At 43.1% G+C, this 15,280-nt stretch overlaps 1 pseudogene; it reads left to right on the top strand.

Annotated features, from left to right (window-relative positions):
- Window positions 1-10,858: 10,858 nt before the first annotated feature.
- Window positions 10,859-15,280, top strand: part of LOC123484154 — a 34,361-nt pseudogene continuing 29,939 nt past the window's right edge.

Below are 15,280 nucleotides of genomic sequence, written 5' to 3'. Positions count from 1 at the left end.
GGAGGGACTATGATTGAGATCTCCATGGATTGGAGGATGACCCCGCCCCTAATGTGATATACAGAAGTAGTAGTCGGGTGAAGTTGCCCCTAGATGCTGATCTTGGGTCAGTTTTGCATTTTCCCCACTAATCGTTAAGGTTAGGATTGGTGGCGTGGAAGCTGATCCTAGATCTGAATTTAGGGAAATTTCACCCCAGAGCTGATATACAATACATTCCTTTTGTTTAAAGGGATCCTTGTTGGGACGATGAAAAATTATAACTGGGTATCATGGTTAGGTTGGACAAATTCTTCCTTTCGTTATTTATTGTTGTGACATGGCACTTGATGTAAAACTGGAAGTTAATGTTTATCATGCAATGAAATTAAAAGTATGGAAGTTGTTGCTAATATTAGTTGACGGTCACCAATGTGTATGGAAGTGAGATTGAAAGGAAGTAAAAATCTAAAATAAAGTGCCTGGACTTTGACACAGACTAGCTCCAAAAATATCTCATTCCCCAATTTCAATTAATTAGATTGTTTCACTTTCTTGGCATCCCATTATTATTATTATTTGGCATCAATGATCACCACAAAGTAATCTCCGGCTAAAGTAGCTTCTAGTAAAATGTTCTCAGTGAAAATGAGAGTTATCTACAGGTATCTCTACCCACCTCACCTGTTCAATTTCATACGTAGGACCTAAAATATATCAGGGTATTTTTTAAGCATGGTATATATAACAAGTGCATGCAACGCTGTCCGAAAACCTTCCCACAAACATTTGTGAAACATTCCCAAACATCTGCGAAACATTTGTCAAAGATTGCAGACATCTACAGGAAGCTATATTTTGTGACATCGCCCATTGGTTACATTTTGCTTAGGAGATAGTTCTTTGTATTTGTGGGAGTGTTTTTTCAATCTACACACCACCACTTGATATTTACATATATTAACAATAAGGAGTTCACTTACTGCTCAGTGTATGATATAGTATCTTATCTCCTCTACTCCAGTGGTTTTACACTTTGCTTCTCTTCCACAATAATAACAGACTAGATATTGTTGCTCAATGCAAAGGATTGTGTGTGTGCGTGCGTGCGCGTGGTGTAAAATACGATAAGGGACAATTCACATTAAACTCTTTATGATACTACTTATGGCTCAAAGCATTCTGGGATGTTTAGTTCACTTTCAATGAGTCCTGAAAATTAACAATAGTTATACATCTGTGTTGTTCTTGCTACTCTGCACTCTAGGTAATTGTAGAACTGTTAGAAACAATAACGACAATATTGAAACTGATATTACAAACCTGTCATCTTTTACCTCCCATCCTCAATTGTTGAGCCCATTTGTTTGTTGTCACACAAAACTATTGATACTACTCAGGTGTAGTATTCTGATACTGTAGCTGACACTGTCTAATAGTTTATCTAAAAAACATACAATGGCTTAACAGTCGAGATGTAATCTGTGTAAATAAACTGCACTGTATAAAAAGGTAATTAGCCTACATCTTAATAGGTTCAGCCTTCAAAAATGCTCTCCTTATCTTTTTTTTCATGCGTCCGTTTGGATTAATTTAGATTGAAAGCTACTTGACTCGCATCAATTCATTACTTTCATGTACATAGTTTCAGGCAGCCATTTTGTATTTGTCCTTGTTAAGTTATTTGTTGTCCTCGTCCATGTTGATACCCTGATGCCAAATGGAAGAAGTGCCCATATACTGTATGTTTAGCTCTCAGTAATGCAGCAAGTGTGATATGCAACTTGTACATTTTTGTACAGAAACTAAGTTTTAGTGGCATTGCAATGACTGTGCTGTTCCATTCCACCCCCTAAATGGGTATGTAAAACGTTTTTGAAGATTGTGTATTGTTGCAAGTGTTATGAATGTCATGCACATTGTTAATGTCAGACACACAGACTTAGAATGTTTTTTTCCCCCCTCATACATTCCAACTTTACGCAACACCCTGTTAAAAACGGCAGTGTTATTCCCTTTCACTGTATCGGAACATTCATATTTAAAGTCAGATTTCCCAAAGCCCTAATATGCTTGCAGTGTGTGAAAACATTTCCCTAAAGTTTGACCATACCATAATTTGTTTATTTGCTCTTTGTGTACAGCACAGAAATAAAGTATTGCATTCCTGAAAAAAGTGTTTTGTCAATCCACTTCAATGAATGAGAAAGAAATAGCCTGTAGATAAGAAACTTAAATGAAGAAACACTTATGTAGTCAAGAAGGCATCAATAACAAACAAAGCTATTTCTGTAGACTTTTCTTGCAGCCTCTGGTAAAATCTTCTCATTGGGGAATTGTCCAGTTGGAAGAATCCTAACCTTTATTATATTCCATCTACCCACTCCTAGTACAAAGACACTTTGCTATTACTATAGAGGATTTGCCACCCTCTTTGGTACTGTCATAACCAATTATTTATACAGTACCAGTCAAAAGTTTGGACACCTGCTCATTCAAGGGTTTTTCTTTATTTGTACTATTTTCTACATTGTAGAATAATAGTGAAGACATCAAAACGATGAAATGCCACATGGAATCATGTAGTAACCAAACAAGTGTCAAACAAATCAAAATATATGTTGAATTTGAGATTCTTCAAAGTAGCCACCCTTTTCCTTGATGACAGCTTTGCACACGCTTGGTATTCTCTCAACCAGCTTCATGAGGTAGTCACCTGGAATGCATTTCAATTAACAGGTGTGCCTTGTTAAAAGTTAATTTGTGGAATTTCTTTCCTTAATGCGTTTGAGCCAATCAGTTGTGTTGTGACAAGGTAGGGGTGGTATACAGAAAATATTATGGCAAGAACAGCTCAAATAAGCAAAGAGAAATGACAGTCCATCATTACAGAACAATTCTAGAAATTTGAACGTTTCTTCAGGTGCAGTCGCAAAAACCATCAAGCGCTATGATGAAACTGGCTCTCATGAGGACAGCCACAGGAAAGGAAGACCCAGAGCCTCAGAAATTGCAGCCCAAATAAATGCTTCACAGAGTTCAAGTAACAGACACATCTCAACATCAACTGTTCATAGGAGACTGCGTGAATCAGGCCTTCATGGTCGAATTGCTGCAAAGAAACCACTACAAAAGGACACCAATAAGAAGAAGAGACTTGGTTGGGCCAAGAAACACGAGCAATGGACATTAGACCGGTGGAAATCTGTCCTTTGGTCTGATGAGATTTGTGATGAACGGATGATCTCCATGTGTGGTTCCCACCGTGAACCACGGAGGAGGAGGTGTGATGGTGTGGGGGTGCTTTGCTGGTGACACTGTCTGTGATTTATTTAGAATTCAAGGCACACTTAACCAGCATGGCTACCACAGCATTCTGCAGCAATACACCATCCCATTTGGTTTTGCGCTTAGTGGGACTATCATTTGTTTTTCAACAGGACAATGACCCAACACACCTCCAGGCTGTGTAAGGGCTATTTGACCAAGAAGGAGAGTGATGGAGTGCTGCATCAGATGACCTGGCCTCCACAATCACCTGACCTCAACCCAATTGAGATGGTTTGGGATGAATTGGACCGCAGAGTGAAGGAAAAGTGCTCAGCATATGTGGGAACTCCTTCAAGACTGTTGGAAAAACATTCCAGGTGAAGCTGGTTGAGAGAATGCCAAGAGTGTGCAAAGCTGTCATCAAGGCAAAGGGTGGCTACTTTGAAGAATTTAAAATATATTTTGATTTGTTTGATTTGTTTAACACTTTTTTGGTAACTACATGATTCCATATGTGTTATTTCATAGTTTGTCTTCACTATTATTCTACAATGTAGAAAATAGTAAAAATAAAGAAAAACCCTTGAATGAGTGTCCAAACCTTTGAGTGGTACTGTATATACATTATGACTGACAGGGGGTGCTGTTTTGATGCCGCTGCTCCTCCATCTTGGCACTCCCCCACCATTGTAAAACATGTTGGAAGCTATAGAAATGCATTTCTTAGTGTCAAAAAAAAATTTGACACATTTATTTTATTACAGACACCGTAATGCATACTTTTAAATTATATTATGAGAGCTCAACATAAAAAATAATATAAAAACATTTTCCTTAAAATGTATATATATATTTTTGTTCCCACTACAACAACAAAATACTTCAACACATCAGATGAAGAAGTGAAACGAGAGGTTTTCCTCGACAAAATCGGTCAGATAAACCTAAGCTTGTCGCCTGCCTTCCAGCCATTGAGATGACACATTGTTAGGGCACAGACATGAGCATCTCATCATTATCTATAAATCTTTGAAACATTTTGTCCTTGAAAGATTTAATTGAGGACTGCTTCTTCTGAGGAGTGCCAATATGGCCGAACTGTGGCTTCAAAGCCTATCATTGGCAAATACATCAGCATTTTTCCTATTTTGTTGCATTACAACCTGTAATTTAAATTGATTTTTATTTGGATTTCATGTAATGGACATACATAAAATAGTCCAAATTGGTGAAGTGAAATTTAAAAAATGACTTGTTTCAAAAAATTAAAAAAAATAACTAATGGAAAATTGGTGCGTGCATATGTAATCAAATCAAATCAAATTTTATTGGCCACATGTGCCGAATACAACAGGTGCAGACATTACAGTGAAATGCTTACTTACAGCCCTTAACCAACAGTGCATTTATTTTTAATAAAAAAAAGTAAAATAAAACAACAACAAAAAAGTGCTGAGAAAAAAGAGCAGAAGTGTAGGGAGGCTATATATACAGGGGGGTACCGGTGCAGAGTCAATGTGCGGGGGGCACCGGCTAGTTGAGGTAGTTGAAGTAATATGTACATGTGGGTAGAGTTAAAGTGACTATGCATAAATAATTAACAGAGTAGCAGCAGCGTAAAAAGATGGTGTGGGGGTGGGGGGGCAGTGCAAATAGTCCGGGTAGCCATGATTAGCTTTTTCAGGAGTCTTATGGCTTGGGGGTAGAAGCTGTTGAGAAGTATTTTGGACCTAGACTTGACACTCCGGTACCGCTTGCCGTGCGGTAGCAGAGAGAACAGTCTATGTCTAGGGTGGCTGGAGTCTTTGACAATTTTGAGGGCCTTCCTCTGACACCGCCTGGTATAGAGGTCCTGGATGGCAGGAAGCTTGGCCCCAGTGATGTACTGGGCCGTACGCACTACCCTCTGTAGTGCCTTGCGGTCGGAGGCCAAGCAGTTGCCATACCAGGCGGTGATGCAACCAGTCAGGATGCTCTCGATGGTGCAGCTGTAGAATTTTTGAGGATCTGAGGACCCATGCCAAATCTTTTCAGTCTCCTGAGGGGGAATAGGCTTTGTCGTGCCCTCTTCACGACTGTCTTGGTGTGTTTGGGCCATGATAGTTCGTTGGTGATGTGGACACCAAGGAACTTGAAGCTCTCAACCTGTTCCACTACAGCCCCGTCGATGAGAATGGGGGCGTGCTCAGTCCTCTTTTATTCCCTGTAGTCCACAATCATCTCCTTTGTCTTGGTCACGTTGAGGGAGAGGTTGTTATCCTGGCACCACACGGCCAGGTCTCTGACCTCCTCCCTATAGGCTGTCTCATCGTTGTCGGTGATCAGCCCTACCACTGTTGTGTCGTCGGCAAACTTAATGATGGTGTTGGAGTCGTGCCTGGCCATGCTGTCATGGGTGAACAGGGAGTACCGGAGGGGACTGAGCATGCACCCCTGAGGGGCCCCTGTGTTGAGGATCAGTGTGGCAGATGTGAGTTGTTACCTACCCTTACCACCTGGGGGCTGCCCGTCAGGAAGTCCAGGATCCAGTTGCAGAGGGAGGTGTTCAGTCCCCAGGATTCTTAGCTTAGTGATGAGCTTTGAGGGCACTATGGTGTTGAATGCTGAACTGTAGTCAATGAATAGCATTCTCACGTAGGTGTTCCTCTTGTCCAGGTGGGAAAGGGCAGTGTGGAGTGCAATAGAGATTGCATCATCTGTGGATCTGTTGGGGGCGGTATGCAAATTGGAGTGGGTCTAGGGTTTCTGGGATAATGGTGTTGATGTGAGCCATGACCAGCCTTTCAAAGCACTTCATGGCTACAGACGTCAGTGCCTCGGGTCGGTAGTCATTTAGGCAGGTTATCTTAGTGTCCTTGGGCACGGGGACTATAGTGGTCTGCTTGAAACATGTTGGTATTACAGACTCAGTCAGGGACATGTTGAAAATGTCAGTGAAGACACTTGCCAGTTGGTACACGTCCTGGTAATCCGTCTGGCCCTGCGGCCTTGTGAATGCTGACCTGCTTAAAAGTCTTACTCACATCGGCTACGGAGCGCGTGATCACATAGTCATCCGGAACAGCTGGTGCTCTCATGCATGCTTCAGTGTTGCTTGCCTCGAAGCGAGCATAGAAGTGGTTTAGCTCGTCTGGAAGTCTTGTGTCACTGGACAGCTCGCGGCTGTGCTTCCCTTTGTAGTCTGTAATAGTTTTCCAAGCCCTGCCACATCCGGACGAGCGTCAGAGCCGGTGTAGTACGATTCAATCTTAGTCCTGTATTGACTCTTTGCCTGTTTGATGGTTCGTCGGAGGGCATAGCGGGATTTCTTATAAGCGTCCGGGTTCAGAGTCCCGCTCCTTGAAAGCGGCAGCTCTACCCTTTAGCTCAGTGCGGATGTTTCCTGTAATCCATGACTTACATTTACATTTTTACATTTACATTTTAGTCATTTAGTAGACGCTCTTATCCAGAGCGACTTACAGTTAGTGAATACATATTTTTTTATACTGGCCCCCCTTGGGAATTGAACCCACAACCCTGGAGTTGCAAACGCCATGCTCTATCCAACTGAGCTACATCCCTGCCGGCCATTCCCTCCCCTACCCTGGACGACGCTGGGCCACCAGTGCGCCGCCCCATGAGTCTCCCGGCTGCGACAGAGCCTGGATTCGAACCAGGATCTCTAGTGGCACAGCTAGCACTGCGATGCAGTGCCTTAGACCACTGCGCCACTCAGGAGCACAGAGACTTCTGGTTGGGGTATGTACGTACAGTCACTGTGGGGACGACATCATCGATGCACTTATTGATGAAGCCAGTGACTGATGTGGTGTACTCCTCAATGCTATCTGAAGAATCCCGAACATGTTCCAGTCTGTGCTAGCAAAACAGTCCTGTAGCTTAGCATCTCGTCATCTGACCACTTTTTTATTCCGAGTCACTGGTGCTTCCTGCTTTAGTTTTTGCTTATAAGCAGGAATCAGGAGGATAGAGTTATGGTCAGATTTGCCAAATGGAGGGCGAGGGAGAGCTTTGTATGCATCTGTGTGTGGAGTAAAGGTGGTATAGAGTTTTTTTTCCCTCTGGTTGCACATTTAACATGCTGGTAGAAATTAGGTAGAACGGATTTAAGTTTCCCTGCATTAAAGTCCCCGGCCACTAGGAGTGCTGCCTCTGGATGAGTGTTTTCCTGTTGACTTATGGCCTTATACAGCTCATTCAGTGCAATCTTAATGCCAGCATTGGTTTGTGGTGGTAAATAGACAGCTATGAAAAATATTGATGAAAACTCTCTTGGTAAATAGTGTGGTCTACAGCTTATCATAAGATACTCTACCTCAGGCGAACAAAACCTCGAGACTTCTAGTATTTGATTTTGTGCACCAGCTGTTGTTTACAAATATACACAGACCGTCACCCCTTGTCTTACCGGAATCAGCCATTCTATCCTGCCGATAGCAGTATGTTGTCCATGTTGTCCACGTACATTGTCCATGTTGTCCATGTCGCTGCTTCAGCCACGACTCAGTGAAACATAAGATATTACAGTTTTTAATGTCCCGTTGGTAGGATAACCGTAATCTTAGGTCATCCCATTTATTCTCAAATGATTGAAGATTGGCTAATAGGATTGATGGGAGAGGCAGTTTACTCGCTCGCCGTCGGATCCCTACAAGGCACCCCGACCTCGTCCACGATATCTCCGTCTCTTCCTCATGCGAATGACGGGATTTGGGCCTTGTCGGGTGTCTGTAGGATATCCTTCGCGGCCGCCTCGTTGAAGAAAAAATATTCGTCCAATACGAGGTGAGTAATCGCTGTCCTGATATCCAGAAGCTCTTTTGGTTATAAGAGACGATGGCAGAAATAAATTACAAATAACGCGGAAAAACACACATAATAGTACAATTGGTTAGAGGGCTGTAAAACGGCAGCCATCTTCTCCGGCGCCACTATATTTACCCCCTTTGCTATGAAACCCCTAAATAAGATCTGGTGCAACCAATTACCTTCAGAAGTCACATAATTAGCTAAATAAAGTCCACCTGTGTGCAATCTAAGTGTCACATGATCTGTCACATGATCTCAGTATATATACACCTGTTCTGAAAGGCCCAGAGTCTGCAACACCACTAAGCAAGGGGCACCACCAAGCAAGCGGACAATGAAGACCAAGGAGCTCTCCAAACAGGTCAGGGACAAAGTTGTGGAGAAGGACAGATCAGGGTTGGGTTATAAAAAATATCTGAAACTTTGAACATCCCACGGAGCACAATTAAATCCATTATTAAAAAAATGGAAAGAATATGGCACCAGAACAAACCTGCCAAGAGAGGGCCGCCCAACAAAACTCACAGACTAGGCAAGGAGGGCATTAATCAGAGATGCAACAAAGAGACCAAAGATAACCCTGAAGGAGCTGCAAAAGCTCCACAGGGGAGATTGGAGTATCTGTCCATAGGACCACTTTAAGCCGTACACTCCACAATGCTGGGCTTTACGGAAAAGAGGCCAGAAAAGCCATTGCTTAAAGAAAAAAATAAGCAAACGCGTTTGGTGTTCGCCAAAAGGCATGTGGGAGACTACCCTAACATATGGAAGAAGGTACTCTGGTCAGATGAGACTAAAATTGAGCTTTTGGCCATCAAGGAAAACGCTATGTCTGGTGCAAACCCAACACCTCTCATCACCCCGAGAACACCATCATTGGCAGGGACTGGGAAACTGGTCAGAATTGAAGGAATGATGGATGGCGCTAAATGCAGGGACATTTTCTTAGGGAAACCTGTTTCAGTCTTCCAGAGATTTGAGACTGGGACGGAGGTTCACCTTCCAGCAGGACAATGACCAAGCATACTGCTAAAGCAACACTCGAGTGGTTTAAGGGGAAACATTTAAATGTCTTGAATGGCCTAGTCAGAGCCCAGACCCCAATCCAATTGAGAATCTGTGGGTTTGGGACTTAAATATTGTTGTACACTACAGAACCCATCCAACCTGGTGCACGTTTAGATTTTTGCCCTAGCAAAACACTAGCTGATTCAAATAATCAAAGCTTGATGATGAGTTGGTTACATTTGAATCAGCTGTTAGTGCAAGGGCAAAACAACTCATAGTGTACCCAGGGGCCAGGTCAGAGTTGGGAAACAATGGGTAATGGAGGGTAGACACAGCTGACGCACTTTTTTTTGCCTAAGCAGCTCACCCACCTTTTGTAGAAAATGCAATGAAAGCATAGGGAGCGAAGTTACCTTTTTACACCGCGACCTGCGGATCAGGTTACCCGCCACCTTTTTTTCACACCACTACATCGCTGATCATAACCATAGTATGCTGTGATGTGTAGGACTGTAGCTCTCCGAGACGGACAAACAGATGGCAAGCCAGGCTATGAGGAGAGCGAGTTTAATATCTGCCCTCCCTTCCTTGTTGACAACCCGAACTACCGCGGGAAACTCATTGCTTGTGCACTCAGTGTCACTGAAGGAGAAGCTCAGTCCGTGTAGGTTATTTACATTAGCAAAATGGTAAGTTAGTTACATCTCTTTTTACAGTCAATATCCTTGCTCCAGCTCGACCGCACACTGGCTGAGCGAGATGAGCAGTTGAAGAAGCTTTGTCTGAACTCTATAGCTAAGTATAGCTTGTTAGCACATTCACCCAAAGCTAACTAGCATGTATCCTAGCTTGGCATGTCTCTTTGCTAAAAACAACAACAGTTGCGTCCAAATGCTAAGCTAGGACTATGTTATATGTTGTTGCTTTATTTATGTTCACATGCTCCTTTGAGCTTGCTTGCCTGGGTGACATGTCTATGTATAAATAAGCTGCTTGCCACCGTCCCTCAGCGAAAAAGTCTGCAAAAGCTTCATTGACACTTAAGAGATCAAGAGGGCACATTGTTTATGTGCTTTAAGGGGTGCAATGGCCACCCCACTGTCTGTTTTGGTAAATAGCTGAGGGATGGGGATGGAGAGATGTAGGCTAAAAGCCAATTTGTTTGATCTGGAAAATGTGGTCGGAGGCTTCTGTATGGGAAGGTATTGAGCAATTGGTGGATCCCCAGGATGCATGAAGAGGTCAAATCAAGCTCTGTACCACATCGCCCTGTGCCTCAAAATTTTGTAACAATGTGGAGGGCTCCGCATGACATGATTGGTTAACGGTAGGTGGGGGCGGGAGGTCCAGTATAAACAACACAAGCTCACTCTTCACAAAGATATGCTCTGCTAAGCGCAAGAAGCATGAAAGCCCAAGTCTGCAGAGCTTACCAACTAGTAAATGCTGTATGGCCACTTCAGCGTTGGATGCAAGGACTGACCATCCATGAGAAGTAAATTATAGTTTTAACCATGTTTTGAGGCTATACAGTTTTTTTTTATGCTACAATTACATTGTTTGCATACATTAAGTAAAAACCTATATTTGGGGTTCTGATGGGGTATGACAGTTGAACTAAGTTCATGAGGCATTTATAAGTTCAACTCTTCAAGAATCAATGAATGACTTGGCAAGAATCCATTTTGAAAGTCCAAAAATGTGCGAACCAATTACAGATTGCCACTTACGACTTTATTCTTTTTTTTTTGCAGCCAAAAAGAAAGGGTTCGGTTGAGGAGAAGAGCGTATGATGGAGATTTTCTTCGAGACAGTGAGTTAAAGAGAGAGTACACCAAAATGATATATTGGTGTCACTTGCTAATCTGTCCCATAACGTGAATGGGATTTGCGCCTTTATTTAACCAGGTAACAGTTGAGAACAAGTTCTCATTTACAACCGCGACCGGCCAAGATAAAGCAAAGAAGTGTGATTAAAAACAACAACAACAACACATAGTTACATATGGGATAAAACAAAACGTACAGCCAATAAACACAATAGAAAATCTATATACAGTGTGTGTAAATGTAAGTTATGTAGGTAATGATAAATTCGCCATAGTGCAAAAATAATCACAATTTAGTATTCACACTGGAGTGATAGATGTGCAGAAGATGATGTGCAAATAGAGATACTGGGTGTGCAAAATAAATAACAATAAGTGGGGATGAGGTGGTTGGGTGAATTACGGATGGGCTGTGTACAGGTGCAGTGATCGTAAGCTAGGGCTTGACAACTGATGCTTAAAATTAGTGAGGGAGATAAAAGTCTCCAGCTTCAGAGATTTTTGTAGCCTGTTCCAGCCGATGGCAGCAGAGAACTGGAAGGAATGAGCGGCCAAAGCAGGTGTGTGGGCTTTGGGGGATGACCAGTGAGATATACCTCTGGAGTGAATACTATGGGTGGGTGTTGCTATGACGACCAATGAGCGAAGATAAGCAGAGATTTGCCAGAAGTGATTTATAGATGACCTGGAGCCAGTGGGTTTGGTGACGAGCATGTAGTGAGGGCCGAAAGCCACCGAGAGCCGTACAGGTCATAATGGTGGGTAGTATATGGGGCTTTGGTGACAAAACGAGGCTATTATTGTAAATTACATCGCCAAGTCAAGAGATCGCTGGTGGATAGTCAGTTTGTAGGAGGGCATGTTTGGCAGCATGAGTGAAGGAGAGACTTTGTTATGGAACGATTCTAGATTTAACTTTGATTGAGACGCTTAATGTGAGTCTGGAAGGAGAGTTTACGGCCCAACCAGACACCTAGGTAATTGTCCACATATTCTAAGCCAGACCTGCCGAGAGTAGTGATTCTAGTCAAGGGGGCAGATTGAAGAGCATGTATTTAGTGTTTAAGCGAAGAGCGTTCGAGGCTACGAAGGAGTGCGCTGTATGGCATTGAAGCTCATTTGAGAAAAGTTTTAACACAGCGTCCAATGAATGGGGCCAGATGTAACAAAATGGTGTCGCCTGCAAGGAGGTGGCTCCGGGAGGTCACCAGCAGCAAGAGCGACACTGATATACACAGAGAATGAGTCGGCCCGAGAATTGAACCCCGACACCCCATAGAGACTGCCAGAGGTCCAGACAACACAGGCCCTCCGATTTGACACATTGAACCCTATCTGAGAAGTAGTTGGTGAACCATGAGGCACTCTTAAACGTTAGCATGTGGAAGCAGTGCCAGGGAAACTAAACCAAAGCACGAATTGCTGTCATACCCTGGCTTGTCCATAGACGCCCCACAGCAGCGTGCCTTTCTAAACTCGGTCCTAGGGACCCCAAGGAGTGCACGTTTTGGTTTTTGCCCTAGCGCTTCACAGCTGACTGCAATAATCAACCAATCACAATCTTTGATCATTTGAATCAGTTGGGTAGGAGCTTAGGGAAACGCTGGCCTAACAGGGGTGAAACTATCCTTTAATACTTTGACACTTTGTTCCATTTCATAACCCAAACGCAGTTTCACTTCAGCTGTATGGAGGTCCGGGAGCAATCTATGGAGAGTAGCGGTGATTGTGGGAGTTTTGAGTCTGCTGGTGAAACCGATGACTGTTCAGGCGAGCAGTTAGAAACGCGCCCGCCTGAAGCGATGACACCTGAGCTAAAGTAAACAGACCAAACACAGCACCTTGAGCGTGCCTCCGTCTCTCAAAACACACACACACACACACACACAGGCTCTCCCTCTAGTGTGAAGCACCCTTGGACATGTTGGGGCCGGGAACTTGGTTTCTGAGCTAGGGAAGTACAGTTAACCAGTAGAAGAGGTTTTCAGGACGAATAGCATGCTGCATGTGTGATTCAGAGTAAAGTTAGTTTGAACATGAATTTCTGCAAATGGAGAAATATCGCCCCTCCGAGATTTTTTGAAACTGGAGCTAAACTCAAAATGTGTCCCTAATTGCACCATTTTCCCGTATTTAGTCACTACCTTTGACCAGAAACCCATGGGCCCTGGTCAGGCAGTAGTGCACTACAGGGAAGATACGGTCCAATTAGCGACGTTACGCACATGGTTTGAATAGCGAAACCCGTTACCGGAGATTTCCCACCCAAACAAACTCCCTTCCCGTATAAGTAACTGCAAGTGGAAACCGGAAGTCTGCAGTTTGGACAAGTCTGCAGGGATTTCCCTATGTAAACAACCTGTTTGTCAGCACTCTTATTGCTCAGCTTAAAGGTTTAAAACCAAAAGAAATATAATCAATTTCTAGGTGTAAAGCATTATTAATCCCATATGTTTGATCATGAGTTATGGGCCAAACCGGTTTTTGGTATCCTTAACGGTTTCATGCCCCCTTTCGACTTGGCAGCAAAACCTATAAATGTCAGTTTTCACTGTCTTTGCAAGAAACAAAAGAATGTTGACACACTGCAATGTATGCATATGGCCTATAGGGCTTATTTTCTTTATGGCCCAGTTGAAAAGGTAGTTTCTAGAGAATTAGTTTAAGACACAGCTTGGCACCCTGTCTAACGTTGCTCATAATTATTTTAATAAAGTATAGTAGTATGGAGTTTTTTTCTCTCTCACCAGAAAGAGGTGTTTGAAGCTGAAGGACATTGAGAAAATCGCCCCAAGACTAAAGGAATAAGTGAGTAATGATTAATTGAGACCGAACCTGATGGGTCGCTTTAGCAAGCGAAACCTGGTACTCGTGATTTATTTTCTACATAAATAAAATAAAACTCAGCATTAAATTAAATCATTTCATGCGATGCCAAGCTGCCTTTCTACTCAGTGACGGCATGTTTTGGATCCCAAATCTTTAAGACCGCATACTAAAATTCCCAGAGGTAATTTTTCTAATAGTGTTGTGTTTTTGGGCCAAGCATTCTGCGGATGCTTTGAAGTAGTTCCGTGTCATTTTCTTCCCATGAACGCGGCGTGTTGTGTCAACACGGAAAGGTGCCCTCATGCACCATAACAATATAATGGTGAAATAGTCCCGACATAATCGCCTTGGCAACCGAGTCTAGCCCTAACCACTGCGACTCATCCCATATTTAGGCTGTGGGATGGAGGGGATGACAATGTACTGCCAGGAAGGCACTAACTTCTAATAGCAATGATACAGATGAAACGCCTAAGTTTGAGTATTGCTAAAAACTGTATTAGCTTGAAATACACAATGAAACCTTTACATGGTGAATCTGTGTGTGTACAGAGAGAAAAAACGTATGTGAAAAGTGCACATCGCGTTAAGTGCTGGCCCCATCGAGCCAGTGCTTGTTTTGGTACGCACCCAAAAGGGACTTTATTTTTCTTTTTCTTTTTTACAGTGGATGTTACATTAATTTGGGGAAACTTGATCGGCTGCTCGCGACGGATTAGAATCACATGCTTTTAAAGGCCCTGCTCTGAAGCACTCGTGATGTACTTACTGGGGCAGGAGGAGAGGGGGGTGGGAGGAGGGGGGGTCTGAGGGGAGCCGTGGGCCGAAACAGCAAGTTTACCACACACAGCAGAGAGGGGGATGGAGGGAGAGGAATGAAAGGGGGAGAAAGTGGGAACTAGTGGGAGAGAGGAGACCAGGGCCCTCTTTGAATAGCGAATATGCCTCCATCCTTTTCCTGGATGTAGCTAATCATTCATTTCAAGTCATTGGATACAAAACCAAGGATTCAATCTGCATCCACCAACCAGCTATGTTTATATCAGTGAGGGAAAGGAGGGAATTATATATTTTCTGAAAGGCCCCAGGAGAGAAATAGTGAGTGAGCTGAGAGAAAGGATGGAAGAGGGAGAAAGGCAGAGGCAAACAAGCAAGACAGAGAGACTTTAGAAACTAGCCAGTCCAGATGTGCCAGGACTAGCGAGAAATTTAAGCATGTTTGATAAAAATGTGGAGAGGCTCTGAAATCCTTTGTCTTTCCAGAGTTTGCTTGAACAGGGCCCATTACTTTGATCTCCCTGCCGCCCAACATCCTCCTGCAGTACTTAAAGGGGGTTCAGTGTTTTACATATACACAGTAGACTATATAATAGCTCAAATTTGTAGTGGCTGTTTAGAGAAAAAAATACAACAAATGGATTTCACAGTTTCTCCTGGCCATAGACTACTTTCAGTGATGTGGAGCCATCTAACTTGGAGTTGTAAAATACTGAACTTTCCCCTTAACACAGCTCGCTCCAAAACACACCAGATCAACTTTATTAGTGCAGCAG

Source organism: Coregonus clupeaformis, unplaced genomic scaffold, assembly GCF_020615455.1.
Source record: "Coregonus clupeaformis isolate EN_2021a unplaced genomic scaffold, ASM2061545v1 scaf0206, whole genome shotgun sequence".
In the NCBI taxonomy this organism is placed as follows: Eukaryota; Metazoa; Chordata; class Actinopteri; order Salmoniformes; family Salmonidae; genus Coregonus; species Coregonus clupeaformis.
This window is presented reverse-complemented; position numbering and strand designations above follow the sequence as displayed.